General features: G+C 42.2%; 1 protein-coding gene and 1 long non-coding RNA gene across 8 annotated transcripts in view; one reads left to right on the forward strand and one right to left on the reverse strand.

The window, feature by feature from the left end:
- LOC135908496 (uncharacterized) lies at positions 1-25738 on the reverse strand. Of its 2 annotated transcripts, XR_010566345.1 has the most exons (4): positions 25565-25738; positions 25445-25473; positions 12856-12942; positions 1-324 (listed from the first exon to the last, which is right to left on the reverse strand). It is a non-coding gene; the product is annotated as an uncharacterized lncRNA (long non-coding RNA). The 2 variants fall into 2 exon arrangements; XR_011512869.1 differs by lacking the exon at positions 1-324 and having other exon boundaries at positions 7679-12942.
- Positions 1-27376, forward strand: part of LOC135908494 (zinc finger protein 84-like) — a 45522-nt gene that overhangs the window by 8346 nt on the left and 9800 nt on the right. Inside the window, exon 3 of one of the 6 annotated variants that reach the window (XM_065440301.1) lies at positions 7581-7672. The exons of 3 other annotated variants lie outside the window; for them this stretch is intronic. The gene's annotated coding sequence lies outside the window, so the exon portion shown is untranslated. Of the gene's footprint in view, positions 1-7580; positions 7673-25054; positions 25203-25984; positions 26142-27376 lie in introns of those variants that run through there. 2 more of the 6 variants (XM_065440304.1, XM_065440300.2) reach the window with 2 other exon arrangements.

A 27376-nucleotide genomic window follows, 5' to 3' on the forward strand; every position in this document is an offset into this window, starting at 1 on the left:
GGAATAAACAGCAATTTATTTTTGATTATGATTGGTATACAAATAACAGTCAATGCAATATGCACATTTCAGTGTTCTGCAGCTGTTGTTAGTAAACATTATCATCATCATCAGCCTGACTATAAAATCCGCTCAACATCCGAATCTGACGATGCGGAACCCTCTTCCTCGCATGCGACTCTGTCCGAGTCCGAGTCCGAATCCGAGCTCGGCTGGTATTCTGAATCGGAATTGAGCCACCGCTCCAGTGAGCAGACGAAGGTCCCGCGCGCTCAGCCATCCGAAAGTAACCGCGCGCAGGGAGGAGGATGCGCTTTCAGTCGCCTGCACAACGAAGAGAAATGGGACGTTACGTGATCAAAAAGACAGAGGGAGATGGAAAAAGGCTAAACAAAGTTCGAAGGGCTTTACATTTACTGCTGCAAGTCGGAAGCGAGGGTGCGGCAGAGAGTGAAAGCAGCAATCGAGTCACTCTTTTTGGAGAAGCAACGGCATGTGTGCCTGAACTTGATGCGCCGTAGCAGACACACCAACAGAATAAAAATAAAAGCCTTCAAACCAGCAAAGATGGCAGAACAACCCTTGAACCCATAACCACACGCGCGCGATGCGTGATCCAGCGAACGCAGAGCCACCGCGCCACTCAGCAGAGAGAAATTGGGGAGTGGCAGTCGCACCGTACTCTTCAATACGTGTACTAACACAGGTCAAAGCGAATATACGAACTTGTAGAAAGTCAACAGATGGCGTGGCCAATCCAGGAGCGCCAGCTTTGCGCTCAGGCGCAAAATTTTGAACGCACGATAGAGAATGTACCGGTACGTCAGTGACACAGTGGGGGGGAAGCGCGATGACATACCGGTACGTCCGTGACAGCGAAAGGGTTAATAGCTTGAATACTTCTTCTAAGACGCAGTTAATAGCATTGGAGAGATTGTGTCTCCTTGTCTGACTCATTTCTTTATAGGTATCTTCCTACTTTTCTTGCGTAGAATTAAGGTGGCTGTGGAATCTCTGTAGATATTTCCTAGGGTATTTACGTAAGTGGTCTGTACTCCTTGATTACACAGTGCCTTTATGACTGCTGGTATCTCTACAGAATCAAATGCTTTTTTGTAGTCTATGAAAGCCATATAGAGAGGTTTATTGTACTCTGCGGATTTCTCGACAACCTGGTTAATGACATGGATGTGGACCATTGTAGAGTAACCTTTCCTGAAGCCAGTCTGCTCCCTTGGTTGACTAAATTCCAGTGTTGTCCTTATTCAGTTGGAGATTGTTTTGGTAAATATTTGATATAATACTGGGAGCAAGCTAATGAGCCTATAATGGGCCTATAATTTTTTAGTTCTTTAGATTCCTCTGTCCCACTGATATGTCATCGTCATTTACTTCTTTCGTTGCAATGCTCCCCAGTTGATTGAACATTTTGTTCCAATTGTAAATGATCAAAACGCAGACACGATAAAAAAGTCACAAATGGTAAAAGATCAAAACACACGTGTGTGTGTGTGTGACTTATTTATTGTGTCTGCGTTTTCAAGAAAGTGGAAAATGTTCTGCAATCAATTTCGTATGTTTATTCGAGGTAAGACTGTTTGTCGGCTGAGTGCCATGTTTGTTCTCACTACCGCAATACTCAGCAGAGTATTTGATAAACGGGGACAGATATTACGTAACAATATTTGTGGTTTCGTAATAAAAACCTTGAACAGGTTGGCGTATTGTAGCCTATTTCTACAGAACAGACGGGCATGATATCGTGAACATGGAATGCGGAGCCCACAAAAAGCGAAAGCGGGTTCTCCTTTGTTTTCTTCGGCGACATTGTAACCATAATTATGAGAGGTCAACTACCTGGAAAGAAAGAGAAAAAAGAAAGCAGGCCACAAAATTTTTGTGTCAGCCCTCGTTTAAGAAAATTGTACAAACCGGCGGAGTTTGCATGGCTAGAATTGCGCTGAGCAATTTATGCTTAATTTATTACTAATTGTTACTTGGCTTGTTGGTCTATACTTCTTGCGGCGGAAAAGAAGCAAAAGCAAGTAAGGAATTAAGCAACCAATTATGGACAGGTTCTTCTTGTCGGCTTGTCGATTGTTGTCTTACTTGGTTTCGTGTGTAATTCACCGCAAGAAGTTATACTGACCAAACACAAATTACGTCGTCGTCCCCCCCCCCGTCACGCAGCGCGGCGGCCGCATCCATGCACGCAGAGCAGCGGCCGGCCGGCGCTTTTCTCCTCACTCCTGCTTTGCACGCCGCAAGCACTTTTCGTCTGCTACTATTTGGAGAGCAAAAGCGACACGTTGCACTTGATTCAGTGGAAACATACTTGCCGCTTTTGGCTTTACTTTAGTGCAGTGCAATACTAATACCGGTGTCACACAGCCACTTTCAATCGTGATCGTGCCAGATCCGGATCAAAACACTCGACCGCGATTGGCTCCCTACTACAGCTCGCGCAACAGAGCCAATCGCGACCGAGAAATTTGATCTCGATCAACCTCAATCGATTCTATCTCAATTCGAGCTCCATCGGGATCGAAAGTGCGCCGCGTGACACGCGCATAAGTGAACGAACATATTCAGTGTAGCGCAATTAGTAAATGGACGCAGAGGAATAATGGGACACACAGTAGCTTATTTCTAGCAACAATTTATTTCTGGGAAACAACGACAACGTCCCGCGCACTTTACGTCGCAGAACATGGGTGCATTCAACAAGTTCACAAATGCTAGCAGAATAAACAAGGCGAATAATAAAATAAGACGTCACTACCGTGTATGTTGTACTCAATCCTAACACATACGTAAGAAATGAATTTATTTATATTGACCGCGACAAAGACATTTAATTCACACGATCCATCACCTGTATTAATGTGAGCAATTTCAGCGATAAGGCACCACAATATTAGCCCCATTTAATTTCGCCACATTTTTTCCATTAGCGTTTATTTCTTAACATTTTAGATGAGTTCTGTGACGCAAAGTGAAGCATGTATAGACCGTTTTTTTCGTAGGCGCCGCCATATTGTGAATGCAGTGGCGCCGCCTATGAGCAGCGCCATACTGGCTTGGGTGAAAGCGGTCTTTTGCATGGCAGGTATACGCTCGGCGGTAGGTGAGACGTGCTGAAGTGTTTTAAGACGTCATGGCCGGAATTTCTGTTGGCGTTGAGGTGGACGGAACACGCAGCGCGATGTGTGCGTGCATATTTGAGCCTACAACCAGCCTCGGATATAAATTGTGTATTTCTGAATGTTCCAATCACTAATGTGACCTTATTGCAGTATTATCCTCTATTTCTAAGCTACGGTTTAGGAGCCATGAAACATGCGCGACAATCGTAACAGCGTGGCTACCGTTCTACAACCATGGGTACCGTGGGTACAAGTGTTCAAACTGTTCGCTGCAGGTTACATTGCGTGACTACTTGGTTCGATGGATGAGGTTTCTGCCCCTCAATAAAATATTTTTGGCAAGTAATAGCAGCATACCTTACAGTCTGAATTAAGCTTGTCCAGCAAAAGGACTGTTTACGAACTGCGCGAGCGTCCTAAGCAGTGGTAGGTGCTGGATTACAGATATCTTTGCTCTATATACCGCATGGTCCAAGCATACGGCTTCAGCGGTTATATAATTATAAATGTTGTGCGGCGTGACTATGCGAGGTCGTATTGCGACGTTAGCCCGTTCTCTCTTGCTTTTACGAGAAAGAGGCTGATAACCGAATTTTTTTTTCGGTTGTGTTCATTCCGTTCTCTACGACGCACTCACACGTATTACGGAAATTTTGTCCTCAAGGATAGGCATCGCATTCTTTTTATGCTATCCCTCTCATATTTTATGGCTGTATACAGGCCAAAAAGGCAATGCCGAAGCGCACAGCTCATATATGTATCGTGCTGGTTCACCAACCGCAGTGATCTCTGTGTTGAGCAACGCCATCGGCCTCATGCAGGAGGGCTAGCGTAGACATATGGTAATTTGAAGCCTACTAGACTTGAAATGCGCAAGAACGATGCCGGTGCATCACAAATATTTGACAGCGCCTGCCGCTTAGATGTTTCGTGGTTGCCTTAGGTTGGCCGTGCACGAGCATGCGCTCTTATGCTTTATGTTTTACTCCCTACGCCAAGCGATCAGATAGTGAGCAGATTTACCATTTCATGCTGCTAATACAGACACACCAGTTTTCTTTGTTGAATTAAAACCAATATAAGCAAAATAGTTCACAACACATAAACACACCGTGACTGATAATGTGCGTACGCCGCGGCTGATAAAGCACGTCACATTTTTGCTCCCCCAAGAGATATTTCCGCCTACTGTAGTTACCGATGCACCGAAAGGCTTCCCCGATGACCTTATATGAACGGACATGGCGTAAATTTCACAAAGTACCATCTAAAACATCTCGAAATCGTTCCGCAGCACGCGACAATACTTCCAAGCAGCGCCGCGCCGGATCGCCCAAGCCAGAGAGGAGGAAAGGCTCTCCGGGCGCCCCGTCCTCCTCGCCCGATGAAAAGGTCTATAAGTGTCGTTCTTTCGCAGAAACAATTTGTTTTTGGAAGCTAGCGCTACATGCGTGTCCTGTATTTCCCCTGCATCCATGTACTAGTTGCCCCACACTGAACGCCTTCATCATAACATATACAGCAAACACGATCAAGTGGCAGCCTTGATCGACCTAAGTGCATTTTGTGCGCACATGTCATTGTGCACTTTCAAAATGCGTCCTCAGGCTATATGGGTAATGAAAAACTTAATGTTTTTGTTACCTGAAGCCTAAAAGTACCAAAAGCCTTATTAAACGCAGGACGGCGCTTGTCCTGTGTTCCTCCTTTGTTCATGTTTATTTCGTGCTGTTTTTTCGCCGATAAATTGTGGAGTTTTACGTGCTGATACCATGATCTGATTATGAGGCACGCCATAGTGGGATTTTGACCAAATGGGTATCTTTAGTACACCCATATGCACAGCACACGGCTGTTCTTGCATTTCGCCCTCGTCGAAATGCAGCCGCAGTGGCCGGGATTTGATCCCGCGACCTCGTACTCAGCAGCGCAACGCCATAGCCGCTAAACAACCACGGCGAGTTTTTTTGGGTAACCACTCAAGGCATTCGAATTAAATTTGTTGGATTGAGAACAAAAAGAAGAAATTGTTATTTCTAACGTTTTTCTTAACACAAAATAAATAAATAACATTGTTTACAACTCAATATATATTGAAAGTGATCATAGCGTACACATAATTATGAAAAGGGACAGGCAGAGTGAAAGAACGTCAAGCTGCACCATTACCAACTGGCCCAATCTCCAACCCTTACAACTACATAAGTTCGCAACAGCGAGTATTTTGCAGTTCTGATATAGAGGATATGTCAGTTTACATCATAGGCGAAATATTTTCCTAATAGCTTTGCAATCAGTTCATTCGCAAACAAGTAATCCTAAGATGTTTGCAAATCGTGCAGTCTTCTTGTTTCGTGTGTGTGTGTGTGTGTGTGTGTGTGTGTGTGTGTGTGTGTGTGTGTGTGTGTGTGTGTGTGTGTGTGTGTGTGTGTGTGTGTGTGTGTGTCTATATAAAAAAAAGCGAATGTAGGCAATTATAAGAAACATAAAACTGGGACATTTTCAACAAGGAACTATTTGCATGCTTGCTTTTTTTTGGCTGATAAGGAAAGACCGCGAAGTGTTAAAAAAAGAAGCAAATAAAGACATGTATGCTTGCAAGTTTCGTAATTTATGATTGACGCTGCGTGAGCAAGGCTTCTCGCGCATTATGCTCCAAATGCGACGGAACTGTACCAGTGGCAACCCAAAAAAATTCACCGGTGGTTCAACACTCCCTAATGAGAAATTGGAGCCCAGTTCTGTACGTGCTTTCATTTCGCGATATACTGGCTGGCACGAACAATCTATCTTGTGTGGCACGTTGCAAATGGAGCGAAGTATGGCGCAACTGCCTCGCTAATCTGGAGATTGTGAGAGCCAGCGTGTAGCTGATGCGTGGACGCGATTCATAGCAGCCGCCGCAGACAGACCTCCACTCATGCAGTGCTTTGTTTCCATATGTGCCATTTTTGTCGTCGTCGGTGAACAGACGACGCGCGCTACTCTGGCGCCAACTTGTAGCCGTGGTATCAGCAGAGGCCGTTTTGCGTGGCACTACGCTCTCCTTCTCACGCTTTCACCATATCCTCCTCCTCCGCTTTTCGCCTCAGCCAGCATTTCAGTCATGTCAGCCTGTTTGCCGGTGCATTTGGGGCACATATATTCTTCATACTTATATCCACAAATAGATCCCCCGAGGTACCGGCGACTCGGCCGGAGACAGCAACGGCCACATACACCAAACATTGAAGGATAAGCAAGGAAAGCATGGCTTTAAATAGTGTTGTTTGAAACAAGCATACATGTTATTTATATACTAGAAGCTCCGTACTACAACATGATTTCATGGTGTAGTGTGCTTGCAATTTATACTCTCTACTTATGATAGAGATTTCATCATGACTGCAGCAAAGTGTCACCTTGGTTTAGTGCCCTTTCAGGAATAAAGGAAAAAACTTCATTTGAAGTTCTGAAATTTCACGATAATGTTTTCTAATGATGGATTGTCAAACTATGATAAATACATGTCAAAGCATGCAGAAATTTAGTCTGGTTTTGACAACATCAACTAGGGTAACTGATGTATTTCGGATCTTTTATTTCTTAAACAGTCTGCGACTCGATCAAACAGATCATCATAAAATATAATTTGTAGTACCTCAAATGGTACACTTGTTGATATCCATATGACTCACTTTATCAGTGCTTGCTTGTTTTTGTTTTCTATTGTATAATACTGTCTGAGTGGAATTACATGTTAGACAATTACATGTTGCATGTTACAAGTTACATGTTAAACTTTTTCAGTTTATTGCATGCTTGCATGCCAGTGTGCTTTCTTTACGAATTACATCTACTTCTTTATTCTTTGTAGATCATACTTTCACCCCCTTACTGTAATGCCCCATGCAGGCACTGTAAATACCCCCCTCTACCCAAAAGTAATACATTAATAAGTGCTGCTTCACGTCAGCAAAAGCCACCTTACCAGGCTGTAGCTACAACAGCATGACAGGAAGGTGGGTATGTTTAATCTCCAATATAAGCAGGGCATATTTCAGTTATCTGGCTCTTTAGGTAAGCTTTCGGTAAAAAAATCTTTTTAGTCAATTTTCGCAAAAGTGACACCGATGATCAAGTTGTGCGCAAGGCATGCTGCCTTTTAGTACTCACAATTTCTACATTGTGTTATTCATTCACTGCTCTGCCATTTTGTTGCTTTAATATAACAAAAAAGTGACACATAAGACAAATAATCAGTAAAAGAAATACTGAAGCTTAACAATAGCAAACTTCTTTTTTCCTTAAAGGTGAGTGACTGAATATAGTTTTTGTATTGGATAGCTCTGTTTTACTTGCACGCACAAATTTACACACTCCCTTTCAAATAATGCATGTGGCAATAAAGTGAACATGTAGTTGTTGTGCATTCAGCATCTGGGGTACTTGCAGTGTGACACCAACCGACCATGATCAAGGGCACCAACAAAAGCCATGAGGAGAAGGTGTGGCGGCAGTACCAGGTGCATAAGGAGCACGAGAAGGTGCGGCACTTCTGTGGTGACCACACCAGTGCACTATTTGAATACTGGAAAAGTTAGAACTTTCCTGTTCTTGGAAGCTCAGCAGGTGATGTGGTCACCGAAAAATGCAACGCCAGTGAGACCTGGGCAGCAGTTGTACAGAGGTTAGTTTCTGCCCCCATCCACCAGAGTGTAAGGAAACTGAAGTGGCACCAAGGGTGGCAGAATTGGACGCTGCAGTCTCATACTCTGCCCTCTCGACACGTGCAAGTGCATACATCAGACCCTCGGTGATTGCTGCAGCTCAGCGACCAGCAAACAGGCATTCTGTGTGTGTGTGTGTGTGCTATACAAGGTGCTAAAGGTTGTGCCCGCCAATGTGCCACACCCCTCACCTGCTGGTAAACAGGGCCAGATTAGCTGTAAGGTACTCAAGGCTCACAGCATGGTGCAGTTACCAGAGATGGCAGCTGCTGAGTATTGCTGCATAGCATGTGAAGTGATCCTCCAGTGAGAAGCTAAAAAACTTGGAGAGAGAGCAGTGAAATAGCACCAGCCAACCTTTTCAAACCTCGCACAGCAGATCAGGCTGAACAAAGCTGCGCAAGTTCGCAGGTTTGCCAAGATGCACTGAAGAATGAAAAAAAAAACGGGTGTCACTTCAGCACGACATGCCACCAAAAAGCAGCAAATAAAAAAAAAGCACTCCACGTGCTCCTGCACTTGTTGGTAGTGTCTGGGTGCACCAAAGTGTGCAAGACTCCAGTTGTTGCTGCTGCTTCTAAATGTGCCCTAGTAAATAGCTACAAGAGGCTTCAACAATGTAGTGTGGCACAGCTCTCAGAATCTCTGCCCTCAGAGCAGTTCCACTTGGCAAGTGAAAAAGTCCTCCTGAAATCGGAAGCTGAAGAGTACACAGAAAACTCTGATGCTGTAATAAAACAAGGTAACTTAGAGACACCTGAGAGACAGAAAAATAGCTTTGGTCTTAAAGGCCATGCTGCACTGTCAACGGATCACATGGCACAATGTTCTGAAGTTGGCACTGTTAAAAACCATAACCAGGTCTACATGAATGCCATAAGTACAGTTTTACAGTCCACAGAAGATTTTGTCTGTTGGATGCTTGAACATTCCAATGCTGAATCGCTGGCCAAAAGTACTGCAGAAAAACAAATAAGCATACAGTCAGCAGCTGAAACTTTAGTTCAAACCAGGGAAGTAGTAAGTATTACCAGCTACTCCATGCCTTATGGAAGCTTTGCGGAGACAACTGCCTAAGTGACCATACCAGATAGCCCTTCATTGGGCTGCAGCAAGAGAGCTTAAGGTCACCGTAGGAAAAAATGTAAGCTTGTGAGATCGACACAGGGCTGTACTCTCACATGGGGAGGAAGTCTTTCTATAGGTAGCAAGTTCAGCAACTACAAACAATTTACAGCTAGCTATGAGGAATGGAAAAATAACGGGTTCCATCCCATGTGTATCTCAAGGTCAGATAAGAATCCATTTTGCTTTGACAAATATATTAACGAAGCAGAATTTCCATACATTCGTGTTACTTTTGCCTGTTGCCATTAGGGTACCTAAGTTCAAGAGGGCAGAGTATTCGTCCAAACCAACACATCATTGGAACAGGTCGCAAAGTTGAACTGAAACTTGTACTATGTTCTACACCACAACCATACTATGAAATTGTGAATATGACAGAGGCTCATAACCATAAAAGAGGTCCCGAAGTTCTCATGTGGTACAGGATTAATCGTATGTATTAACTCCATCAGAGAAGGACCAACTAAGAGAAATGCTTTCTTATAATGCAAATCCCGAAGATATAAAGGAAGTTGTTCTAAAGAAAACGAGAAAGCACATTACTTCACAGGACGTGAGAAACCTAAAGCATGCACCAGTTCAAAAGACTCCTTCTGCAGGAAATAGACAGATTATTTTCTGAAACTGCAGAATGGAAACTCCATGTTGAAAAAAAAATTCACAGAATGATCTTATGTACATTATGTTACAGTCGCAGCATATGGCTAAATTAGCCTAAAAGTATCCAGAGGTATTGTTCTTTGATGGAACCTATAACCTTAACAGAGAAGGGTGTGTGTTGCATTGTGTTCTGTGTGAAGATGGAAGTAGTCATGGCAGACCTATATGTTAGGCCTTTGTCCAGCGAGAAACATCTGAAATTCTAAAATCCTTCCTTGAAACATTTCTGAACTTAAACCCTGCTATAAAGGCTAAGTGTGCAGTTGCTGTGATGGACAAGGACTTAAAGGAAATGAACATAGTTACGCAACTCTTGCCTGGCTGTAGGATTCTATTATGTTCATGGCATGTGCTAAAGTATCTCCACTACAAAGTTCACAACATAGTTAAATAGCCTAGACAAGAATAATGTAAAAGATGCAATTACCAAACTAGTAGTATTTGCACAGAATGTTGACATATATGAACAACACTTACTAAATTTGAAAGAAGCCCTAAAGAATGACAGCGCTCTACTGGTTTATTTTTATAAAAACTGGCACAGCTGCAAAAATATGTGGGCTTATGCTTATCGTTCAGATGTGTACAGTTTAGGAAATAATACTAATCATAGGATGGAAAGCCACAACCAAAAGCTAAAAAAATATTTAACATGAGAAATGCACTTAGTTGAAGCTGTGAAAGCTCTCGTAGACTATGCAACTCGCAATGCCTTTGCAGTCAGTCATGCGCAATATAAAGAAACCAAGTTTTGCGTCAACACAAGTAAGGTGAGCAAATTTTATATGGAAGTGTCTACAATATGTACACAGTATGCTAGGGGATTGGTTTGTAAAGAATATAAAACATCCTTATAAAATCCTGGAACATGTTCAGTTTCTGGTGATCAGCATGTTGTTTCTGTGAACAATAAATGTTATGTAGTGACAAAGAGAATGGCAATGTGCACATGTACATTTAACATGCAGTATGGGCTGCCTTGCAGGCATATTCTTGCAGCCAGGTCAAAGCAAAACGACAATCTTTTTGATAATGTATTCCACAATGCTGGCTGAAATCTGACTTTGTGGAGACTAAAATGGATGAGCCACAAGATGAAGTGAACATTTTAACTTTGAGTACAGTGAAAAAAGCAGAGCCAAAGCTTGATACATTAGAATTCAAATATAAGTATGCATATGCACATCTCGTAGAAATATCAAAAGGGGCTGCAACTGTAATGCCGCAGTGTAGAAAAAGTGAGCTGGAGGAAAAACTAGCTGAGTGCGAAAACTTTTTTCACAATCTGACAACCTATGGCACAAATAAGAACTTTCTAGTTTCACTGAAACAGTGCAGAGCAGTGAACAAGAAGTGACAAACTTGCAAGGCTATAAAGGGGTAACCATTTTGCAGAGTGAGGCAGAAAGAGATGATAGCATTCCAGTGTCATCTGCAGAAGAACACATAACAGCGAGTGATTACTGTGCTGATGAAATACAAAGCCAACAAAATGTAGATTTGCTAACAGCTTCAAATTATCACGCAATATGTCAGGCTACCACAGCAGCAACTAATACTGCACAGCAGGTAACAGTGCTCACCATTCCTCTTGTAAAATCGGCTGACAGCAAGCCTCACTGCCACATGTCAAATGTAAAACAGTGTTCTCATGCAACGATGCAATTACCCAGGTTATCTGTGGTTCTCCTACTTGCAACCCTTACAAGGTCACTCCCTCTGAACTAAATGCTTTGCAAGCACAGGTTGGTTGTCAGATGCAATCATGAATGCAGCACGATTCATTATTTCTCAGCAATTTCCTGACAGATGCAAATTTTAGGATGTTCTGCTTGGGCAAAAACTGAAGTTCATGAAGCAAAGTACCTTTGTCCAAATTCTACACATTCCAAATCATGGGTGCTGGGTCACAGTGACAAATTACGGAGCCCCAAAAGACACCATCTTCCTGCATGATTCACTTGATCAGAACATTTTACTTAGCGTAGTGCACGAGGTAATGAATGTAATGAATCTCTCTTCAATCTAGATGTGGATGTAAAAGCAGCACAATGCCAAGGGAATGGCTATGACTGTGGCATTTTTGCTATTGCAAATGCATACGACACCATTGCATCTGGTGCTTACCTGTGCTCAGTTAGTTTCGACGAGTGCCTAATGCGTGGGCACATTATAACAAGTCTAGCAGATGGTCAAATTTCACCGTTCCTTTTGACTACATTGCTAGTTCCAAGAGTGACTCCAAAGCGGAGTCGCTTAGTTAAGAAATAAAAATCGGCCTCGTATGAGAAACATCTAGAGTAACAGGATTGATAGTTGGGCGAGTTGGTACGGTAACATAATTTTGTTGCAGCACAAATGGATGAAGACACAGACAACATACACAAGACGATTGAGCACCGGCTTTCAATTGGAAGGTTTTATTGAAAAAGATTGTATATGAGTGATTGCAATTCAGACACGCAGAATCCAAAGGAACACGTGATGAAACAAGAATATGAAGGTTAACAGCATCAAAGTTAAAAGAAAGCCAAATTCAAGCATTCAAATCTTCCGGAAAAACAAAACAAAACTAGAGAGGCAAAAAAAATTAATGTATGTATGTATGTATGTATTAATGTATGTAATTAATGTAATGTATTAAAATTATGTATTGTGAGCGCATGTACTAAGCAGATATGCACATTCATTGTCTGACAACAAAACTAAAGCCTGGCTCACGCATGCATCTCCTATTCTTTTAATATGAAAAGCTCCGATTATTTTACGAGTTGTTTGGTATCTATGTATAGAAAGGACCTCTGTACCTACGAACATAGGTGTACAGCTGCATGTGTGACAGTGTGGCAATTTATGTGATGCACTAGACTTCTTTAAATATTTATTGTGGTTGAATATTGAGGCATCTGCCACTCTGTCCGAGATACGATTTTCTGCATGTGAGTGAAATCTGATGAACAATCCCAGTCTCGCAAAGTACAAACATTGACAAGTGCTTTATGTCGCAACCACATTGTCTATTATTACACCACTCGAGTTTCCTTCTAGTGAGTGGGCAAATCCTTGACAGCTTCTCTTAAGCTGAGAACACCGTGTTTACGCCATATCTATTGGCAGCATTTCTCAAGCAATAAATGTGACAACTTGTGAATGTATGGCACCACAGCAAACCTTTTTCTTTTTTGTTTATTTTCCTGTTTACTTGTACTAACCTGATTTTTTAGCCCTTTTGAAAACTTCTCACAAGTTCTGGACAGCGCTTGACTGGGACAACCAGCTTGCTTTAGCCTCTCGATCTTCTGCAAGAAACTTGGCTGCATGAATTACATGTACATGACTTTGTTTCAGCTCATCTGAGAGCTGAATGTGCTATCCCTTGTTTTACGACTGTTGAATAAAATAAAAATCAAGCAGTGGTTTCTTATAGACCTAGGGAAGTAACACCAACAAACATGATCGGATGCCGCATGTGCCTGATGTTAGAACCCCATCGTCTTCAAACATGAATATTTAGCGCAGATCTAATTCTAACATTTTCTTTAAATCAGTTACACGTCTATTTAACGACCCTTTCTGCTTTTCACTGGTAATTAAACAGGGACATTAGGATTAGATGAGTGCTAGATGTTCATGTTTGAAAACGATCGTGTTCAAATATGAACATCTAGCAAACATCCAATTCTAATGATTCTGTTTAATTACAAGTGAAAAGCAGGAAGGATCCTTAAACAGGCATTAAACTGATTTAAAGAAAATGCATTACATTTAACGATTGCAAAAACTTAGTAGTTGCCAATGTGAGTCAAAATTTGATTGTGGCTTAATTTAAAGTGTAGAAAATAATAGGAATTAAAAGTTAACACAAAAAGTGACAAAGCTAATTTCGTAACAAAGATTTATATTGAAATTCGACAAGTTGTACTTGATAAAACCATCAAAGTGATGAAATGTGACTTATTCACATGAATTGGTAAACATTTGGCAAATACTACTTTTATTCTAAAAGCTCATGCAACAAAACAACAGGTCATTGTAAGCTATAATTCAACACATTTATTTCCTAGCTGATATTCATTTTATTACACAGAAATTTTCAGCTTGCCAATGAAATTTTAATCATTTAAGACAGATTTGGAGACCTACTAATCGGATGTTTTTGCTTATATTAACTAAATTTCACTGAATTCATCTCGGCAGTATCCTATGAGAGTACTTCCAAGTTTAAATGTCTGTAAACACAGACAATATGGGTCTGGCTTGATGTGAGGGTGAACTTTGGCTGTCAAATGCCTTGATTAAACAACTACTGCACCAAATTGGGGGAAACTTGATCAAAAATAAAAGTTTCATTGTAAAAGCGGAATTTTTATATAGACCTTCATTTTGCTTGAATAATTCTAAAGAAATTTCAGGTTATGTAAGCCAGCTAATAGCAGAAATAACATTCAATTTATGCTTATGTTAATAATTATAGGCAATTACCAGATCAGATGTAAGACTACTATTTTTGGATAATTACTCTTTCTTATGCATTCGTGCTGCACAACAATAGCATGTGAGAACTACCCAGAAAGTATGCTCTAATAAATTTTTCAATGAAAAGAAATGAATCTCTGTATTAGAGTGATGCATAGGCTACTTCTTCAGATGTGACAATGTATACTTTATTAGGAATTCGCCATAGCACAGTATAAAGTTTTGTATGTCAGTGGTCAGTGTCATGCTATCGGCCAAGAGTCGCAAAAACCAGAATGTCACATCCTGACTGAACTGCAACAAACTGTTGATTGACTGGAACCTTCATTAACTAAGAATGTCTTTTGGCCTAAACTCTTCTTACCAGCTATATTTCTGGAAGACCGAAATGATGGCACTAGTTGCCCGATCAGGGAGAGCTTGTATTGGCATGAATTTCATTTGAGCACAGAAGCAGTTTCTGTTAAATGCTGCAGAATAACAGATGGCTGCTCTGGTAGAGTCCCACTGGCTGCAAAGGTTGTGGCATAATTAGGTTATTGCATACAAAGAAGCTGACAGCTTCACGTATCCTACAACGATTATATGACGTCGTCAAACCAGACGTCAGAAGTGAAGGTATGGTTGGGCAATGGCACAGGCAGTTAACAGCAGGCTGATAGAAGGTGAACGGTTAAGACTGCACTGGCTGCAGCCATCACTTGTTATGGTGGAACCAACGGAAAGTGTGTTCTTACATCTCAACACGGCAAATGGCATTCCTTAAGTGTTTCCCACAAGGCACCCATCCAGACACTGACGCAGAACCCTGACGCTGGCTGTTGACAGGTCCACAAAGAAGCTTCCCTCAAGGTGACGACTACCGGATTCTGTAGACGTGGTAACAACCGCGAAGGGTCACTGCAAGCTGACCGTCACTGAGAGCTCACTAATTGATGAAAGGGGCCAACATCAAGGGGCCAACATCAACACTGTGGGAACTGTGTCAACTTAAGTTTCCCAGATTGCCACGTGGTTGCCTCATATGTGGGGGCGATTGTGCAACATTGTAGGCAGAGTCCGGTGGAACGGTGCGACATCAGGGCAAGGATATTGTGAACAATTTGACGATTATGATTGGCCGAGAAACAGTCATCGAATTCCCCAGTCTAGTCTTCTAGAGTAGACGGCTGTTTTAAAAAGCAGACACCTTTGGTGCAGGGAGGCTGATGTCTCCTGATGTGAGCTAAGACATAGAATGTGCTCCTACATGGAGTGGGCTTCCATATATGGAGCCAGTGCAAAATATGTGAAATAAACTTTTTTTCCTTTGCTCCTATTCCCGGATGTACTCGTCAATGTAGGTGGAGGATTCTTGGCTTAAACACTACCCTGAACCGCAACAGTGTGGCAAGCCCCTAAATAAATCAATGCTTCACAATTTTTCTAACTTTCCTCTCAGTTTTTATATATCAGCCACTCACTGCTACATAAACTCGTCACGATTTCTGGCAGGGCAACATTTTGTCAGTGATGCTGCAGTTCAGTTAGAGGTGACATGCTATAGCATCAGTCACTGGTAGCAGAATACTATTACTAAGAAAAAGATGGTTCACATCCAGCAAAACAGCCTCTGCTATAAATTGACAATGTAAATGTATTTTTCTGATGTTCAAGCCTCATTTAAAAATTATTCAGAACTTTATGAATGTGCTAGAACAAACTGTGCCTCCTCTACACGAGGCACTGAAAAAACATACGGTTGAATTTTCTTTGTTTTACATGTATTTTAATTAAATCGTGCTCATTATTCCAATAAGCTAACATGCTTCAAAACTATTATGAACCTGGTGATGTATTAAGTATATCTGGAAGGTGTTGCTAAATGTATAGCATATTGTGATAAGTTGTGCACAACAATTAAGCTGAACACTGAATCTACATATTCAAAAATGATTTTATAAAAAATTCTAGAACAGTAGTCTTTCAGGATGGAACGTTTATCTCGGCTGAGATTTTGTTGTTTATCTCGAAGATATTGGCTTGCTCATCTTCTAGCTATGATCACTGCCTCTTACAGTTTTCTGCCAATGTCTTCAAAGTATCATAAGCAGTTTTGTTCTTTATGCACATGCTGACTCCACTCCCTTAGCAAGTACAAAGCAGTACTTGCTGCTCTCAGTACTTTGAAAGCTAATGCAGGCAAAAGGTCAGCATGCCAACTGCTGTTACCAATGGAGATAAATTAAAACAAAAATTATGTTTGCTAATTTTTTATTAAGACAAATATCCATTCTTACTGGGACATAGATTGAACTAATTCAATAATACTAGACTGGCGTAAATTGTAATCAACTATTTAACACAGCCTGCATTACTTTCACAGTACTGAAAGTTTCTCGGTGGAGCCTGACCACTAGAGAGCGCATCCTCAGGTGGCGAATAGAGAAATGTTCCAAGATATGAAGTTGCACAAAGCTTCTTCATTTTATGGGATGGGCATTTATGCCCATGGACCAACAGGCACTTGTAGTAGTTCGCCACAATGTTCATGTTTGGTGTTGCTGCATCTGTGGCCTTTGCTTTTAAAAATTTTTGAATGAAGCCACTGCTGATACCTCCTGCAATGACGCCTTGATTGTAGCACTCTGCTGCTGAGCACATGGTCACATATTTCATTCTTAGCTATGGTTTGGAGCAGACAGGAGGAGGGTGACTCCGTGGTGAAAATCCCGAGTCTACAACTATGGCGTTTCTCACAGTCCTAGGGCAGCTTTCATGAAGCTTGAAAGCATTCATGGTTATAAAGCTTTGTGCAAGTGACTATAAATGTGGTGATGAGGGTAAATGAGTTCACATCTTTTCTTTTTCTCTGCCACGATGAAAATAAACGGAGTTGTCACCATATGATAGCACCAGCTACAATATTCAGTTGATTAGATGTGCGGAATAATTTTTGCAAGATGCGAGATTCTTGCATTAGGTAATACTTTTATAGATCAGAAGAACACCATCAACACTAAGACTCGAAGTATCTCTCAAAAAGTATTTCCTCATTTAATGAGTTTACTTGCAACTTGTCTTTTCTGTGGGCATGTTTTTTACAGGTTAATGCCACAATATTGCCGTCTCTTAAACTAAAACAAAGCCTCATTTCAAGTTGATCTTTTGACCCAGGCGGTCGTCCTCTGACACTGCGTGGAGTGCTCAGCAGTGTACAGCAAGCACATGCTTCGTGCAAAGAGTGGGCCAGCATCATTTCTACACCAGCAAGAACATAAATGCTAAAAATAAGCATTTCCTTCCAAAATGTGCAGTTGTCTTTATAGTGTAAGGTTGAGTTAAGCTTTATTTGCTTCCTCATTTACGTTTGTAGGGATACAAACAGAGTGGTTATTGAATGCCTAGGAAAAGCCTTGAAGAGTGCAGTAGTGAAGTGCATGTGTACTGTACCTGAACCTCATAACAGAAACATATCATACACCAGTGCTCAAGGAAGCACTAGATGGACACACAACCAATTATTGTGTCGCCCAGTATTACTTGGTTCTACCAAGATGCATAGATTAACATAACGAATGCTTTCATAATGCATTACTCAGGTTAGCCAGATAAAGTTACACATAAATGTATATACATGTCAGTGCTAAGAATCTTAGCATAAATGCTATAATGTCGTACTTGCACCCTTCAGCCACACTACAAGTTTGACAAAGTTTGCATGTCCTAGTTAGTCTCAATGTACTTGATTTTCTAAGAAGGTGTGCAATAGCGATGCAGAAAGTTGATGGAGTCATAAAGATTATAAACATGCAGAACAAGAAGTGGTAAATGGACTGGTTGTGGTGGCCCTGACTATGCATGAGTGTAAAATGCACAGACCAAATGCGATACCCATACAATTTGCAAAATAACATCCAAGTGTGGGAACTGCCTATATGAAGTGAGAGAAAGTGTAATACTTGCAATCTACCAGTACAAAGATTACTTCTGGGCAGTGGAAGCAGACAATTAAGCCCGAGTACATTTGGAGCAATACCTTTGACTTATGGAGCAAGTCCTCTTTACCTGTTCTCAGTGAGAGCCAACATGCATGTTGGCCAAGGTTAAGTCAGATAGAGCAACCTGCATCCTTAGCAACCATTACTATTTGACCCATAAAAGAGGACAGTTAAGCCTAAAATTAAACTTGACTTGGGGATAGTTCTTACAATTAGTCGAAGATTGTTGGGGCCTTTCATACATACATCACATAGTGGACCTGAAAGTCTGTCAGAAAAGATCACGTGTTCTCTCATGACATACCTTACTTATGCATTGAGCATTTTGCTAAAAATACGATTTTAGAAAATGTTAGTGGAGAAATTTACCTTTTAAGTTCATTCAAAATAATGTCTGCATCGGCTTAGCCAGAGGGTGGGAACGTTTGAGGGGTTGAATTCCTCCCCTGTGTCCCCTCTCCCATGGAATTGAAAGTTTCAGGAGACAGGCTCAGAAAGTGCAACATCGATGAAAGGGAAATGTTGAATGTGAAAGCAAGTTGAGGGCTAGTGTCGGTCCGAAGTGTGTGTGGGAGGGGGAGGATGTCTGGGGGCGATCTCCTCTCCCATGTCCCGCTGAGAACAAACAGGCTAAATGTTTAGCTTACTAAGCATCCGTATCAGCTCACATCTGATAGTGAAAAAGCTTTTGTGCTTGTTGGAAGAATGAAAGACAATTTTGCTGGCCGTATTGGCGATGGCGGACACCTGAACATTGGCCAGAAAGGGGGATGGTGCAATGATGAGTGAACAGAATTGGAAAAAGCATGCAGTTGGGAGCAAAAAGCACAGAGAACGTATTTACAATAATTACAGTACTTACAATTGTGAATCTTAGGGCAATTTACTCAGATATTTAGCCTGCCATGCAGGGGATGCATTGGCTAGTGGGCAATTAAGAGAGCCCATTTCAAGAGGTGTAACCCTGCGGGCTATTGCGTATTGTACATAGTAAGATTCCAGTAATTTCTGGGGGCCTTAGTTTCGTATACGGCCAGTATCAAGGCATTTTTGAAGTGAACACACAAGTTCATCCACATCGCTGCTCCCGCCAGGTATGCATGCCTATGACGGGCACATAGGGATAGGCACACGGGAGCAGAGAAATGCTTTATTGAAGTTAAAATCGACAAGCATGCAAAACAGTCTCAAGCAACTTCACATTTTTCTTTGTTGAAACAATCATAACATTATTCTCTAAGCCCTTGCTTTGTGCCAATCACTGCTTGTGCACACAAAGTACACCACTGATGAGATACTCACTGGATAAGAGATATGCAGCCTGACCTTGCAAGAATATTTGAAGCGCAAACACAGAGGCGATGAAAAAAAAAATTCAGCTGTAGAACCCCTCTCCCCTGAATCCAATGTTTAGGACTGCTATGTCTAGGACCACACTCTTTGTGCCAAATGGGCACAAGGAGTGCACCGCTTTTGGAGAGAAAAGTAGGAGAAAGAGGTTGCCCAGTGCCTGTAGCAGGCAGAACATTGTGGCCCCACCCATGGTGCCTCTCAACCTCATTCCAGATTGTGTTATCCATAACTACTGAGGGGGATGAGCATTAAAATTCTACACAGACAAAAATGTGACAAGCACATGCTTAAAACTTGGATCAGGCCTTCGTGTCGTCGAAGAGCTTCTAATTTCTGGTGCTCCCCCGAATCATCGACCACACTGTGCAGAAGAAAAGCACACCGAAAATATTGCAACTTGCTTGTTTAGAAAACTCATAAAAAGCACTCCCCCACCTTTTTTTCTTTTACTTTCCATTTACTCTTACTTTCATTATGTTAATAAACTTCAGAAGAGCTTGTTCTCAGGCTAGTTTGTACACACTGCTAAGAATGAAAACATGGAAGGAAAGCGGGACAAGAAAGAAAGGCCTACAGAACATTGATTTGCGCATGGCAATTTATATCAAAGACGGGAGTGCTGGGCCAGGGAAGTTAAGAAGCCGCCACAACAAACAGGTGGGAGGGGAGCTAGGTGAATGGCTTCGATCTCCACACAGAAACAGAAATATAGGAATGTTAGAGGACGCTGCGTTGACAACCCCGTGAATGTTGAAGAGTGTGACAGTGATTGGCTGAAAAGAGTTTCAGTGAGCTCCAGGGAGTGGGGAGGTGGATACAATAAGGGGGCCGGGGTGGTGACGCGCATTAGGGGCGGCAAAAATGAAGTTAAGTGAAAAATACGGGGATTGTCTCATTACTGCTCGATCGCTCAACACCAGATGGCCGTGGCCAGTTGCCTTAGCTGAGGTTCACCTACCCTGTCAGCACGTGCTGTGCTTGCTGCTCTGCAGTCTTTAGAATAGCCAGTCGTAAAGGCAGCATGCCCATAATGCCTGCAATTAAGTAATAGGCGACTTGCAAAATAGTGCCTGCTCTCTTCCATACATAGCCATGGCTGAACCACTCGCTAGCAAATCTGGTAAGAAAATAACGCTGACCTCCACTGTTACTCGGGCTGCAAACAAGAAGACACAAGACAGAGCGCTGTCATGTTTTTAGCACAGTTCGCTTTCCTAAGTAATGTACCAACTAGGTCATAATACACATTATATAAGTACATCAATTTGTAAACAAAATGTTATTTTTAATATAATCATTTTTAAAAACAGCACAAGGATGATAGCATAATTTTAAGCGTTGTGGCTGCATGCCTTAGTCATGAAAAACTGTTGTCAGAAGTGAAGCAAAGTTGTTTTGGCAACATAAAAATGTGCATTCTCGTTGCTAAAGCATTCCTGTCCAAGGAGTGGTAGGAGTTTCTCTTGGCGTGATGTACAACCCTCCAGATATTTATATAGTGCGAGAGAGAGAGGTGATGGGGAAGGGGGAGTGGTAGTGGCCAGTGGAGAATTCCCCCCTGAAATAAATTTGGCCACGTCACTGAATGTCTAATTCCTTGTGATAGCAGTAGGTCTTGGCTAGGTCTTGGAAATGATACCCGTGAACCTATTGAGCCTATTTGTGTTTAGTGCGGTGATGGATGTTTTCCCAAAGAAATATATAAACTGTGCAATGGAATGTTTTGTACCACCTGTAATAACTATGCTGTAAGAAAACAGAAAGGCTGAGCTTAAATGTTGTAGGAAATCTCTTAAGAGGGTCGAGAATAGGTAAAGATGACTAACTCTCGTATTCTCTACTCAACACTCCACCTGTACACAAGTGCACAGCAGCACCGCTCCTTGACAGAAGCGATTGCTTAGCTTTAATCAAACTTCATGTCAATTATTGTGAAACACAGCGTCGTCTTCAGTCGAGGGGTGGTGCTGTGCTCAGCTCAGTGGAATGAAGCTTCCAGTCATAGATGGTTCCAGAATACAGGGTAAGTGACCTCACATTTTACTCTCTTCATCGTGAAGTCTAGACATCAACGTTTCGGTTTGAACAAGTAATGTTTGAAGTGCTCTCTCATGCATATGTTTGCTTTAAGGCAGAGTCAACTTACTATTTCCTGCTTCTGCCACGTGAAAATGATACAAAAATATTTCAATAAAATGATTTTGATCTAGGTGGTACACACTCTCCGCAAGGTGATTAAATGTTTGTGTAATAAAAGAAGCACTACTCGTGCTGGTCAGCATCCGCAGCAATATGTCCACCAAGATATCTTTTTTGTCTCAATATATTCAATAGCGGTGCAAATTTAAGAGGTTATGCAGCTAACATGTAGCTGTTTACTTGTGTCTCGAGAACATGCAGCTTTAGGTGAGAGGAGCGCTATATTGCAAGATACAAACGAACATTTTTAGACTGCTTGTTTTATTTTTGTATGAAAAACAATTGTGAAGGTTCTAATTGCAATGTAATACAGTAGGTGTTGGCAACGCAAACAAGCCATGCAATGTGTATGCATTAGAAATGAACTATCCAGATGAGGACCGCCCCCGATATATTGTCAATGCTATAATATCAAATGCTGTGACATTTAACACATATGGTGACTAACAAAAATGGATAACTAAAGCAAGAGCAGCATTAATAAAACAACAATATCAAGCTTAGAACGACAGAAAGCTGAGCTAGTTGGTAAGGATTCATTATGCAAAAAAGAAGTGAAGTGAGAAGTGAGCGTTCGTGTTGTGTACTTCTCTACTCTTGTGTCCTGCCTGCACGCCTCACTTCTTTTTTGAACAATATCAACTGCAAAATTTATATAATTTTTCTCAAAACTTTTATCTTCGCATAAACTGGCCTCACACAATTTGGGCGGCTTTGCCAACAACCTTAACATTTCACTAGTGCCGATTCTAGCTTCCCTTATGCTCAACTGCAATGTTTTGAACGTCAGGGCATGTGCAAGTGAAAATTAGTTTGTGATGGCCATGTGGGTCTTAGTTTCTCTGCCTGAATAATAAGGAGAGGAGGGCAATATAATTGCCTTCGGAACTTTTAAGCAGAAAAAGCATGGTGGATGAGGAGCAGTGGCCAGGATAAAACATTTCAGGAGTTCAATGTAGTAAGGATACAGGAGTAATATGATTAACTTTGCAAGAATATGAGGCCATTATAACACTAGGGGAAACAGACTGGCCAATCACATAATGAATTTTCAAATATTGTAACTGATCTAGAACACCTTGCACGGCTGCTGCAATTAGAAAAAAAATGGAGCATTGTCTTAAAAAGACAGCTTTTTTGTTTGTTTACTCTGCTATACCACTGTGCACATTATTATTACTTTTTTTTGTTTTGGAACAGAAAGTCACCATATGTCTGGAGGTTTTATATCACCTTCTTGGTGTGCTCACGTTATATTAATTGTTCGAAAACATTAACATTGTTGCTTGGTTTATTGCCCAAGTAGACCGGCATGTAACAACTAAGGAAGCAGGAGTGTGAATATGCACACCCTGTATCCAGTCAACCCCTATATCAATCAACTTTGTACAATTATACCTCCATATATTGAACTTTAAGGTAACAAACCATTTTACTTTGCAGAACTTATTTGGTGTGCATATAGAATGAAATCTTCAATTTATTAAATTCTGTTTATCTGCAACTTCAATTTAATGAAACCATAAATTCTTCTAAAATTTAAATGAGGATATGTGTTGCATTTGAACTGTAAATTCTATGGACATACAACCGCATTTCGGGAGTAAGGCTTCACGATTTCCTTCCCAAGTTTATTCGACTTAAAGGCAAAATTCTGCATCAAAGTTATAAAACGACCACAGGCGATAAGCAACTGAATGCAAGGTATCTGGTACAGACAGACGTGGGAAAACTTACAAATCACAATAGCACACATTCAGGCGAGTATGTAAACAGGCGAACTAAGCAGGGAACAAAAACAACACAGCACTGCTTTAATAGGTTCCGCCGAATGATCAGAGTTTCCTCAGAGTTGGTGCAAGCACGCATCCGCAGATAACACGGGCTCCCACTGTGCGTTGCCCAATACTTCGAGAGCTGACGCCTACACGACCACCCGGGGAGGTTATAGCACTGATAGCACTTGTTTCTGCTCTGATCGTTCAGTGTTCGAATGATGTCGCGACAACGCAAGTACTTGCAATGGGGAACCAGCGCTGGAGTTTTCACGATGCCTGCAGCGCTACTCTGGCGGTCAGAACGTGCACAATGCAGCCGCTCCCACAGATGAAAATTGCTACTGGTAGCGGCGTTGCGTGCGCTGAAAGTCGGAGGAAAACAAAAGGACACCGACGGTACTGTTGCGTATACAAGTGTCACTACATCAGAATGAGGGAGGATGTATCCTTCTGCGTCTTTCCATCTAAACCCTACGAACAAGAATGGCGGCGGCGTTGGATCCAAGCAGTCAGGCGAGCGGAGTAAGTTCCCTTCTTGTCGCCCTGTCAAGCAGTGTCGGACTGGTTTCTAAATCGAATTTCACATGTGTGCTTGGTTTATTCGATAGTGAAGACGGTCAGCCGTGGCAGCCAGTACCAAACAGCAGAATCTGCAGTCGGCATTTCGTCTGAAACGAAATGAGCAATAGAATGCACCATCCGGCATATGTACCAACCATTTTTCCTTTGCAATGCCACCGCCAAGCTCCTTCCGATGCCACCACACTAAGTGAACAATACGAAAGGTAAATAGTTTTCATTCATTGCCAAGAATTATGTGGCATAGAAGCTGCCTTGTAATACGAGTTGTGTGCGTATACTTCCGGCGCACGCGCGACTAAGCCACCTATGTGTTTTTAAAAATGTGCATGCCGATGAGGACTCGGCGCTGAGATGCATCCAAAATTTATGTAATTAGTGCTAAATGTAAGCAGGATTCTTACGGATCAAGCAGTGGAGCACTCTAACCTTTGCTTGCCCGAGTCAGCTGATGCTATAAAGCTTTCTTCTCCATTGACTGCTGTGGCGAAGTAACATCAGAATTTCTTATGTCTATAGCCAGAGAAGTATGGATATGTCTTCAGGCCAACTACCGAAACCATAGCGCAGCAAGACCGGCGCCGTAGCTGCTAGATTGGCGAGGCAGGCTGCCACACAAGCACGGGAACGGCACACGGCGCAACCGTTAAGTATATGCACGTGCTCGCCGCGACACTGAAAAATATATAAAGCTCAAAAAGCTTCTTCTTCACTTGATTTCGCTAGCTTCTTTACGAAAACTGTCCACTTGGAGCGGCGTGAAAACGGAAACATGCGAACTATGAAACGGCCGCGGACGTGTCGTCTGGTCGAGCGGCTGGAATATGCCGCGTTTCGTCGCCAGGGCGGCGTGCAACGCACTCTTTTCGACGCGCCGCCTATCCAGCGCTGGTTCCCGACAACCATAGAGTTTCATATCAGTATACCTAGAGGGAAATCGCGCTGCGATCGTTCGATCATCATGGGAATGATGGGAAGTACAGGCTTCGGATTGGCGTTCTGTTGACTAGCGAATTAGTCTACAAGTATTTTTTTGGCAGTTTTGGTTTCGCCCCAAGCGCAATTGCTATAACCTGCAGTGGTACAGTGCAATGCAAAGATCTTTGTTCTGTTGCTCGAAGTGGCGATAGCGCGCTGGGCCGATATGTGTGTCGAGGTGTGGTGTGGAAGCCCTGACGAGAAAGCCACGGCATCGTAAGCGTTGAAAGAACATGTTTTGAGCGTTTGGACCTTGGTTAAGTGTGTTAGGTTGGTGCTGTAGCGTTACGTGCTTTATGAAACTTGAGTATAGGAAAAAGAACGCACTACTGATACAAGACAATTGTACTAGCTTCTAGTGACTTCACAATCAAATTTAATTGAGGGCTTCATTATGCATTGCTCGTTTATGTGCTCATTGAAATGCGTGTTTTAGGACTTTGAGAACACAAACTTACTTGTGACAGGAAAGGTTGCTGCTTCCTGGCTGTAGTATAGTGTGGAAAAATGGATAAGTGCAAAGACACGGCATAACGCTTCGGAAGCGGTACGTCAATATAAAATATAATGAAGCATACCCGTAGGAGGCCACAAGCATCATGGGCAAATACCGTTTGCACATGAACTAACCAGTCAAACAAATAAACAAACTAACCATGGCAGCGAAGACCACTTAAATTGAATATACAACGCAGAAACACCTCGAAAAGGTTTCACCATAAATACAGGTTACATCCTGTTTCACAGTCGCTCATAAGAAATGTGCAAAATGCACTACCGCCGCCTTTTAAATATCCAATGGGAGCCAAACCAAATCAGCATTAATTGGCTATTCGGGTGAACGCAGCGAGGGTGTTACGTTACAGCAACCTCTTGTGAACGCAACGCACCCGTTCAAACGACTGGGTACGCGCAACGCCGGCCGAACGCAGGGAACGCAGACACTTGTTTTGTGTAGCCATATCCACGTTTTGGACGAAGCCTCTTACAACACCAGCCAACACAAGCCTCGTCATGCCGTCATGAAAACGAGACTCTCATAGACGGTGGCGCCAGATTTAGTAACTCGATGTTTTTTGATACCGGATTTGGCTGCTGGTGGTTTCTCCCATATTCAAGACCAGTGCTCTCTACCTCGTGTGCAACATGACAAGCGTGAGTACCCCTAGAAGCTGTAGTACTAAACGCCTTCACTAAATGCAACACCCATTCGCCTGTGAGCCAGGTCAGTTAGCATCGTGCAAGCGATCTCGATCGGCGTGGTAAAAGGACTTCGCCGCTCATTTCGGTATACCACACAAAGGTCGCTCTCCATAATTGAAGTTATTTCAAATCAGAACATTTCAGTCATATCAAATGTATGGCCAAGGACATCGGGGAGTTAACTATGAAACGGAAGATAATCATCCTAGGGGACATGAATGCACATTTGGAATACTTTGACGGGGCGACAGATGCAACAGGGCAGATGTTACTACATTTTTGTGAGGCCCGTGATTTTGTAAAGCTTAATACTGAATTAAATGCGACGAGAAGATAACATGGGAAAGAAATAACTCCCACTCGACAATCGGCTACTGCCTAATGTCCACAAACTGTATGAACGGCTGGGAGGTATGGAAATTGATGAGGAAGGTACAAAAAGCCTGGGGAGTGATCGCAAACGAATCAAAATCAGTTTTGGAAAGACAGTATCACTGATAGAAACTAAAGAAAGGAAAGGTATGAGCAAACTGAATGATGGGCAGCTACAAGAAGTGGCGAAAAACATTGAAAACATAGTATCCAAGCAACCGCAAAGGGCATGGACATACGACGAGTTAATAGGTATTTTTAAACGAGAGCTAGAGAAGGGACAGATTAGGAAACTAGGAAGTAAGCAGGGAAAACATACACCAAAAAGCTGGTGGGACCGACAGGTTACGGAGGCCATAGAGCAACGCAAAGATGCATGCAGAAAGCACAGAGCAGCAAAGAAAAGCGAAGCCCCACCAGAAGAGGTGGAGACAAAATGGCAGAAATACCTTGCAATGAAAAGAGAAGCATTGGCATTAATTCAAGCCAAGATAGCAAAAGTTGGGGTACAGTGGTTGTTGCAGATACGAAAGAAAGACAGAAATGCCTCTAAGAAGTTTTGGGAACACATAAAGCAACAGAGTAAGAAGACAGAGTTGGTTCAGCACTCACTGACCACACCAGAAGGAACAAAGGTAGAGGGACAGGAAGCTCAGGAATATATTAGGTTAACAATAGAGGGAGCATTTGCAGAGCCAAAGGGTAGGGAAATGGAGAACAATGACAACAGCAGGACAGAATTAGAGGAGGAGAACAGAGGGATGACAAGTAAGGAACGGGACAGAATTGAACACAAGGTCCACATGGGAACAGCA

The sequence above is a fragment of the Dermacentor albipictus genome, chromosome 3 (genome assembly GCF_038994185.2).
Source record: "Dermacentor albipictus isolate Rhodes 1998 colony chromosome 3, USDA_Dalb.pri_finalv2, whole genome shotgun sequence".
NCBI classification, from domain to species: domain Eukaryota; kingdom Metazoa; phylum Arthropoda; class Arachnida; order Ixodida; family Ixodidae; genus Dermacentor; species Dermacentor albipictus.